This window comes from Pelophylax lessonae (assembly GCF_965119305.1).
Source record: "Pelophylax lessonae genome assembly, chromosome: 13".
NCBI lineage: Eukaryota > Metazoa > Chordata > Amphibia > Anura > Ranidae > Pelophylax > Pelophylax lessonae.
The window spans coordinates 5,662,821-5,670,618 of record NC_138780.1 but is presented as its reverse complement, the minus strand read 5'-3'; the positions used below and the strand labels follow the sequence as shown (position 1 = coordinate 5,670,618).

At 48.9% G+C, this 7,798-nt stretch overlaps 1 protein-coding gene across 1 annotated transcript in view; it reads left to right on the top strand.

Moving 5' to 3' along the window:
- Positions 1–1,830: 1,830 nt before the first annotated feature.
- Positions 1,831–7,798, top strand: part of SEMA4A (semaphorin 4A) — a 75,116-nt gene continuing 69,148 nt past the window's right edge. The window contains exon 1 of the mRNA XM_082275178.1: positions 1,831–2,314. The gene's annotated coding sequence lies outside the window, so the exon portion shown is untranslated. The remainder of the gene's footprint in view (positions 2,315–7,798) is intronic.

Sequence of the window (7,798 nt, the reverse complement as noted above, 5' to 3'; positions counted from 1 at the left end):
GTGCCAGGCGTGGGAATACGCAGGGGTGTGCCAGGCGCGGGGGTGTGCCGGACGCGGAGATACGCAGGGGTGTGCCAGGCGTGGGAATACGCAGGGGTGTGCCAGGCGCGGGGATACACAGGGATGTGCCGGGGTGCGCCGGATGCGGGGTTATGCAGGACGCAGGGATATGCGGAGTTGTGCCGGACGCAGGAAATTGCAGGGGTGTGCTGGATCTTGGGGTGCGCCAGACGCCGTTCCTAAGTTCTCATTTAGGTGGATGCCCCCCGGCGCCAATGTGTGGTGGCGCCTCACCGACACAGGAGGCCTTCCAGTAATCCGCAGTCTGTGATTGGCCGAATGTCTCCGCCATCGCCTCTCTCAGCGAAGGGTTAACCATCACCTGAGTCAGACATTAGCCCCTCCCTGCCCAAAACCTAGCACAGCCTCCAGGTGATTGGAGGGGGCTGGGCTCTGATTACAGCCACAGGTGACACACCTGTCCAACCCTCCCAGGTCACTGATTGGTCCAGAAATTCACCCAAATTTCAGGTGTTTTCCATCAGAAGAGAACAAGAAACAAAGTGTCCGATCCGAGAAATCCGAAAGTTCTTATCAGTGAGGGCGGAACCCCCGATATCCTATCTATGGGGAGCCCCGCCCACAGCGATAACCGAACGCGCAGACACAGGAACGCCCGCCAACGTCATCCAATCTGAAGGTGTGTGACCATTTCTTATCCATGGGAGTCACTGACCTCTCTACAGATCTGCAGAACATCGCTTCCTCCCATCCCCCTCCTGACAGATCCATATTGATAAATTCTGCAGATTATCCCACCACTGACTTCCCTAGAGATCTGCAGAACATCGCTCCCTCCTGACAGATCCATATTGATATATTCTGCAGATTATTCCATCACTGACCTCTGTAGAGATCTGCAGAACATCGCTCCCTCCTGACAGATCCATATTGATATATTCTGCAGATTATTTCATCGCTGACCTCTCTAGAGATCTGCAGAACATCGCTCCCTACTGACAGATCCATATTGATATATTCTGCAGATCATCCCGTCATTGACCCCCTCTATAAATCTGCAGAACATCGCTCCCTCCCATCCCCCTCCTGACAGATCCATATTGATATATTCTGTAGATTATTCCACCACTGACCCCTCTAGAGAACTGCAGAACATCTCTCCATCCCATCCCCCTCCTGACCGATCCATATTGATACATTCTGCAGATTATTCCATCACTGACCTCTCTAGAGATCTGCAGAACATCGCTCCCTACTGACAGATCCATATTGATATATTCTGCAGATCATCCCGTCATTGACCCCCTCTATAAATCTGCAGAACATCGCTCCCTCCCATCCCCCTCCTGACAGATCTGTATTGATATATTCTGCAGATTATTCCATCACTGACCCCTCTAGAGATCTGCAGAACATCGCTCCCTCCCTTCCCCCTCTTGACAGATCTGTATTGATATATTCTGCAGCTTATTCCATCACCGACCCCTCTAGAGATCTGCAGAACATCGCTCCCTCCCCCTCCTTACAGATCCATATTGATATATTCTGCAGATTATTCCATCACTGACCCCTCTAGAGATCTGCAGAACATCGCTCCCTCCCATCCCCCTCCTGACAGATCCATATTGATATATTCTGCAGATTATTTCATCACTGACCCCTTCTAGAATTCTGCAGAACATCGCTCCGTCCCATCTCCCCCCCGGCTGTCGCTGTCTCCCTATGTCCATAATAAACAGACCACGCCTTCCCATAGTATGACATCATGGCTGGGGGTGAATGATATGGGGATATATAGGGGACAGGGATGGACACGGAAGGGTTTGGCGGTTGGCGTTCCATTGTATCGCCTACATAGGCGGTGGAGAGGAAATGCAGGGTGTTCCGGGGTCCCAGCGTTAGTCCCTGCGCTCTGTGTGTGTATTGGAGGGGAGGGGACCCTGACAGATGTCATCCCCATTTCCACACGCCGCCTCTCTCACAATAGGTGGGATCTCCCCTCGCCGTGGAAGCCCCCCTCCTCCTCCCGAGTCGGGAAAAGGCTTTTCATGAGAACATCTGGAGCCGCTCCGCCCTCCCTTCATCCTCAGGACTCTCGCCCGCCCCGGGGATTAAATGGTGTGAGGTCGCCATGGCAACCCCAAGATGTGGAAACCGCCGCGAAGCGTAGACCGCACCGGCTGACAATAGTCAGTTCAAGGCGCACACCCACCTCCACCGCATACAAGGGTGGGATCCCGGACAACCCCCCAACGTACGACAGGGAAGACCGCCGCCTCGCCCAGAACCGCAGGTAAGCGCCATCCCCGGCCACAGGGACACCAACCCACATGGTGACCTTACAACGCTCACTGAACCATCTTCCCATGGCAATCCCTCACCATGGGGACCCCCAACCCACATGGTGACTCTACAACGCTCACTCAACCACCTTCCCCTGGCAATCCCTCACCATGGAGACCCCAACCTGCATGGTGACTCCACAACGCTCATAGAACCACCTCTGCACTCTACGCCTGGCAATCCCTCGCCATAGGGACCCCAGCCTGCATGGTGACTCTATTACGCTCACTGAACCACCTTCCCCTGACAGTCCCTTACCATGGGGACCCCCAACCCACATGGTGACTCCACAATGCTCATAGAACCACCTCTGTGCTCTCCGCTTGGCAATCCCTCACTATGGGGACACCAACCTGCATGGTGACTCCACAACGCTCATAGAACCACCTCTGTACTCTATGCCTGGCCATCTCTCACCATGGGGACCCCCAACCCATATGATGACTCTACAACGCTCACTGAACCACCTTCCCCTGGCAGTCCCTCACCATGGGGACCCTCAACCCGCATGGTGACTCTACAACGCTCATAGAACCACCTCTGTGCTCCCTGCTTGGCAATTCTTTGCCATGGAGACCCCAACCTGCATGGTGACTCCACAACGCTCATAGAACCACCTCTGTACTGTACACCTGGCAATCCCTCGCCATGGGGACCCCAGCCTGCATGGTGACTCTAAAACGCTCACTAAACCACCTTCCCCTGGCAGTCCCTCACCATGGGGACCCCCAACCCACATGGTGACTCTACAACACTCATAGAACCACCTCTGTACTCTACGCCTGGCAATCCCTTGCCATAGGGACCCCAGCCTGCATGGTGACTCTAGAACGCTCATGGAACCACCTCTGTGCTCTACGCCTGGCAATCCCTCACCATAGGCACCCCAACCCGCATAATGACCCCGAAACGTTCATGGAACCACCTCTGTACTCTACGCCTGGCCATCACTCACCATGGGGATTCCAACCCGCATGGTGACTTTATAACGCTCACCGAACCACCTTCCCCTGGCAATCCCTCACCATGGGGACCCCCAACCCCCATGGTGACTATACAATGCTCAAAGAACAACCTCTGTGCTCTCCGCCTGGCAATCTTATTTACCATGGGGACCCCAACCCACATGGTCCTCTGTGCTCTCCGCCTGGCAATCTTATTTACCATGGGGACCCCAACCCACATGGTGACTCCTAAACGCTCGTGGAAGCACCTCTGTGCTCTCCACCTGGCAATCCCTCACCATAGGCACCCCAACCCACATGGTGACCCCTAAACATTAATGGAACCACCCCTGTACTCTTCGCCTGGCCATCACTCACCATGGGGACTCTCAACCCGCATGGTGACTCTACAACGCTCATGGAAGCACCTCTGTGCTCTCTGCCTGGCAATCCCTCACCATGGGGACTCCAACCCGCATGGTGGCTCCTAAATGCTTGTGGAAGCACCTCTGTGCTCTCTCCACCTGGCAATCCCTCGCCACGGGGACCCCAGCCTGCATGGTGGCTCCTAAATGCTTGTGGAAGCACCTCTGTGCTCTCTCCACCTGGCAACCCCTCGCCATGGGGTCCCCCAACCTGCATGACCCCTTAGAGCAACACCTGACAAATCCTCAACCTCAAGTATCCCAACACCAATTCCATGAGCGCTTTGAGCCCCCCCCCCAGGGAGAAAATTGCAATAAAAATATTAATAACGCTTTTAGGACCCCCTTGGCGTCCACCTGATTTTCTCACACCAGGCTCTGGCAGGTGCGTTGAGGTGGGCACCTTGGTGTCCGTTCGTAAAAATTGTAACGAAAAGCAAAAAAGAAAATTGGCAGAATTTATTGCCATCGCTTTGACCTTTTTTATTGTATTTTGTGCTTTTCTCATACGTTTCCAATTTTGGTAAAACAAATTTCTGCAAATTTTCCAAAATTAGATCAATTTATCTACACTGTCCATTTAAATAAGTCAGTTTGCATATATTTTTCTTTATTATCATTGCAATTCGGACTTATAAAAAAAAAAAAATTGTTATTATACAGTAGATAAACTGGTATATTCAATTTATGTAGTTATTATATTTTATTCTTCTATTTAAAGCTTACATATTAAATGTTTTTTTTTATAGAATACAAATATTTATTATAGTTAAATTATTATTGTAATAAAGATATTCCATTAGTGTATCCTATAATTAGGATATTTTATTTTGTTTACAATATATGTGATATATTAAATAATTAATCTTATTTATATAGAATACAAACAGGGTTGTTTTTTTTTTTATTTATTTTTTTAAATAAATTATTAATATAGATTTTTTTAAATCTTATTTATATAATAAACATTTTATTTTCTATAGAATACAAATATTTTGGATTATTTAAAAATATATATTCCATTAAAGCATCCTAGTAATATACTTATTTTTATTTCATCTTATATATTAATTGTATTTATTTCAGATAGAATACAAATATTTATATTGTTTATTATAGAGCATTTCATGAGTGTATCCTATTAGATTTTTATTTTATATCTTGTATATTAAATATTTAATTTTAGTTCATATAAAATACTCATTTTTAATATAAAAAAATGTAAAAAAATATTTATATAGATGTTCTGTTATATAAAAAAATTTTATTTATTTAAAAAAACATTTTTAATCAAATGTAGAAATAAATTTTTGATTGATAACAAATCAAATTTAAAAAATTATAATATATAATTTTCTTTTTTTCTGCGATGTTAAGGAATCTTAAGGAGTTGTAAATCTGCGCCGTCGTAATCGCATTTTCGAAGGTAAACTTTAAAAAGCTTTATTGATCATTTGTGTGTACAAATGGATATTGCTACTGGATCTTTTATACTTGTGTATCGCCAACATATACTGCAGCAGATCACAAGGATGTGTATATATATATATATATATAGATACATCAGACTGCAATTAATATAAGCTTGCATTTAAAAAATGTGTTGGCCCCTGCAGTGTATCGGAGAAATCCGAATTTTTCTTTTTATTGATTTTCAGTTTTCTACAAATAGGATTTGGATGATCGGGAAATTTATTGATTATTCTCAGAAAGGAGGCAATCCAGAAATCAAATTGGAATAAATCCCTTAAAATGTTACCACCGAAAAAGAAATACTGAGCATTGAGCACTAGGAGGCGCTGTTAGGAGATGGTCGTTTATTGTCCAAAATGCTGGGAATTCTCTGTACTCACCATAGTTGATTGATGAGTTGGAGGTTCAATGTGATTGGGGGGGAGAAATGGTATTTGGTTGTTAATGTTTTGTTCGTTGGTTGCTGTATAGATGGGCACAGCAGGTGTACAGACCCGGGAACTCAGCACAGGGATGGTGGGAACCCCTCATAATGGGCACAGCGGGTGTACAGACCTAGAAAATCAGCACAGGGATGGTGGGAACCCCTCATAATGGGCACAGCAGGTGTACAGACCCGGGAACTCAGCACAGGGATGGTGGGAACCCCTCATAATGGGCACAGCGGGTGTACAGACCCAGGAACTCAGCACAGGGATGGTGGGAACCCCTCATAATGGGCACAGTGGGTGTACAGACCCGGGAACTCAGCACAGGGATGGTGGGAACCCCTTATAATGGGCACAGCGGGTGTACAGACCCAGGAACTCAGCACAGGGATGGTGGGAACCCCTCATAATGGGCACAGCGGGTGTACAGACCCGGGAACTCAGCACAGGGATGGTGGGAACCCCTCATAATGGGCACATTGTATGTAGAGACCTGGGAACTCTGCACAGGGATGGTGGGAACCCCTCATAATGGGCACAGCGGGTGTACAGACCCAGGTACTCAGCACAGGGATGGTGGGAACTCCTCATACTGGGCACAGAAGGTTTACAGACCCGGGAACTCAGCACAGGGATGGGGGGGAACCCCTCATAATGGGCACAGCAGGTGTACAGACCCGGGAACTCAGCACAGGGATGGTGGGAACCCCTCATAATGGGCACAGCAGGTGTACAGACCCGGGAACTCAACACAGGGAGGGTGGGAACCCCTCATAATGGGCACAGCAGGTGTACAGACCCGGGAACTCAGCACAGGGATGGTGGGAACCCCTCATAATGGGCACAGCGGGTGTACAGACCCGGGAACTCAGCACAGGGATGGTGGGAACCCCTCATAATGGGCACAGCGGGTGTACAGACCCGGGAACTCAGCACAGGGATGGTGGGAACCCCTCATAATGGGCACAGCGGGTGTACAGACTCGGGAACTCAGCACAGGGATGGTGGGATCCCCTCATAATGGACACAGCGGGTGTACAGGCCTGGGAACTCAGCACAGGGATGGGGGGAACCCCTCATAATGGGCACAGCGGGTGTACAGACTCGGGAACTCAGCACAGGGATGGTGGGATCCCCTCATAATGGACACAGCGGGTGTACAGGCCTGGGAACTCAGCACAGGGATGGGGGGAACCCCTCATAATGGGCACAGCAGGTGTACAGACCCGGGAACTCAGCACAGGGATGGTGGGAACTCCTCATAATGGGCACAGCAGGTGTACAGACCCGGGAACTCAACACAGGGATGGTGGGAACCCCTCATAATGGGCACAGCAGGTGTACAGACCCGGGAACTCCGCACAGGGATGGTGGGAACCCCTCATAATAGGCACAGCGGGTGTACAGACCCGGGAACTCAGCACAGGGATGGTTATATTGGCTTTTTGGGATGGGTAACTCTGGCACGGACACTCAGGGGTTAACCATTCCTGCGGCGGGGCGGATGTGCGGTGGACTCTCATCCTCGGAGTCTCCCTGTAACTCATTAATGATCGTTGACTTCCGCTGTATTTCCAGGGAACAGGAATCTGGCTCCTCTGGCAGCACTCAGTGTCCATTCTCCATTCCCTATGGTCGGCCTGTAGGAGGTCCTCCATCCAGAACACAATTGGTCGGCACCACCAGATTTTGGTTCGATATTTGGCCACATGCTGCAGCCTGATAGAGCGCCGGATCCTCTGATTTACTTTTTATGTTGCAATCGAAGAGAAAACTTAATGGTGGTTTTGGCCAACCACAAGGATCCAGGATGGAAAATTGTCCCCAATCCAACCGGTGGAAAAATCGCATCCCTCGTGGTGACGCCGCTGGAGTTTCTTCCACTTTGGGTCTTTCAATAAACTATCAAAGCTGCCCAAATTTCATTGGCCAATTCAGACCTCCCAAAGAACCAAATTCTGGTGGCCAATCAGACTCTAGGACGGTAGATTGCTTAGTTTCTGGTGATTCCCGGCGAGCAGAAACAAAATTGCTTAAACTTAATTGCACCCCAATGGATATATAGAGTGCTATGTGGAGTTTCAGTCAGAGAGAGACAGTCTGAAGGCAAGCAGCTCCTGCTGTCCTCTCTCCTTTGAGGAAACCCGCGGTGCTCTGGGAATCT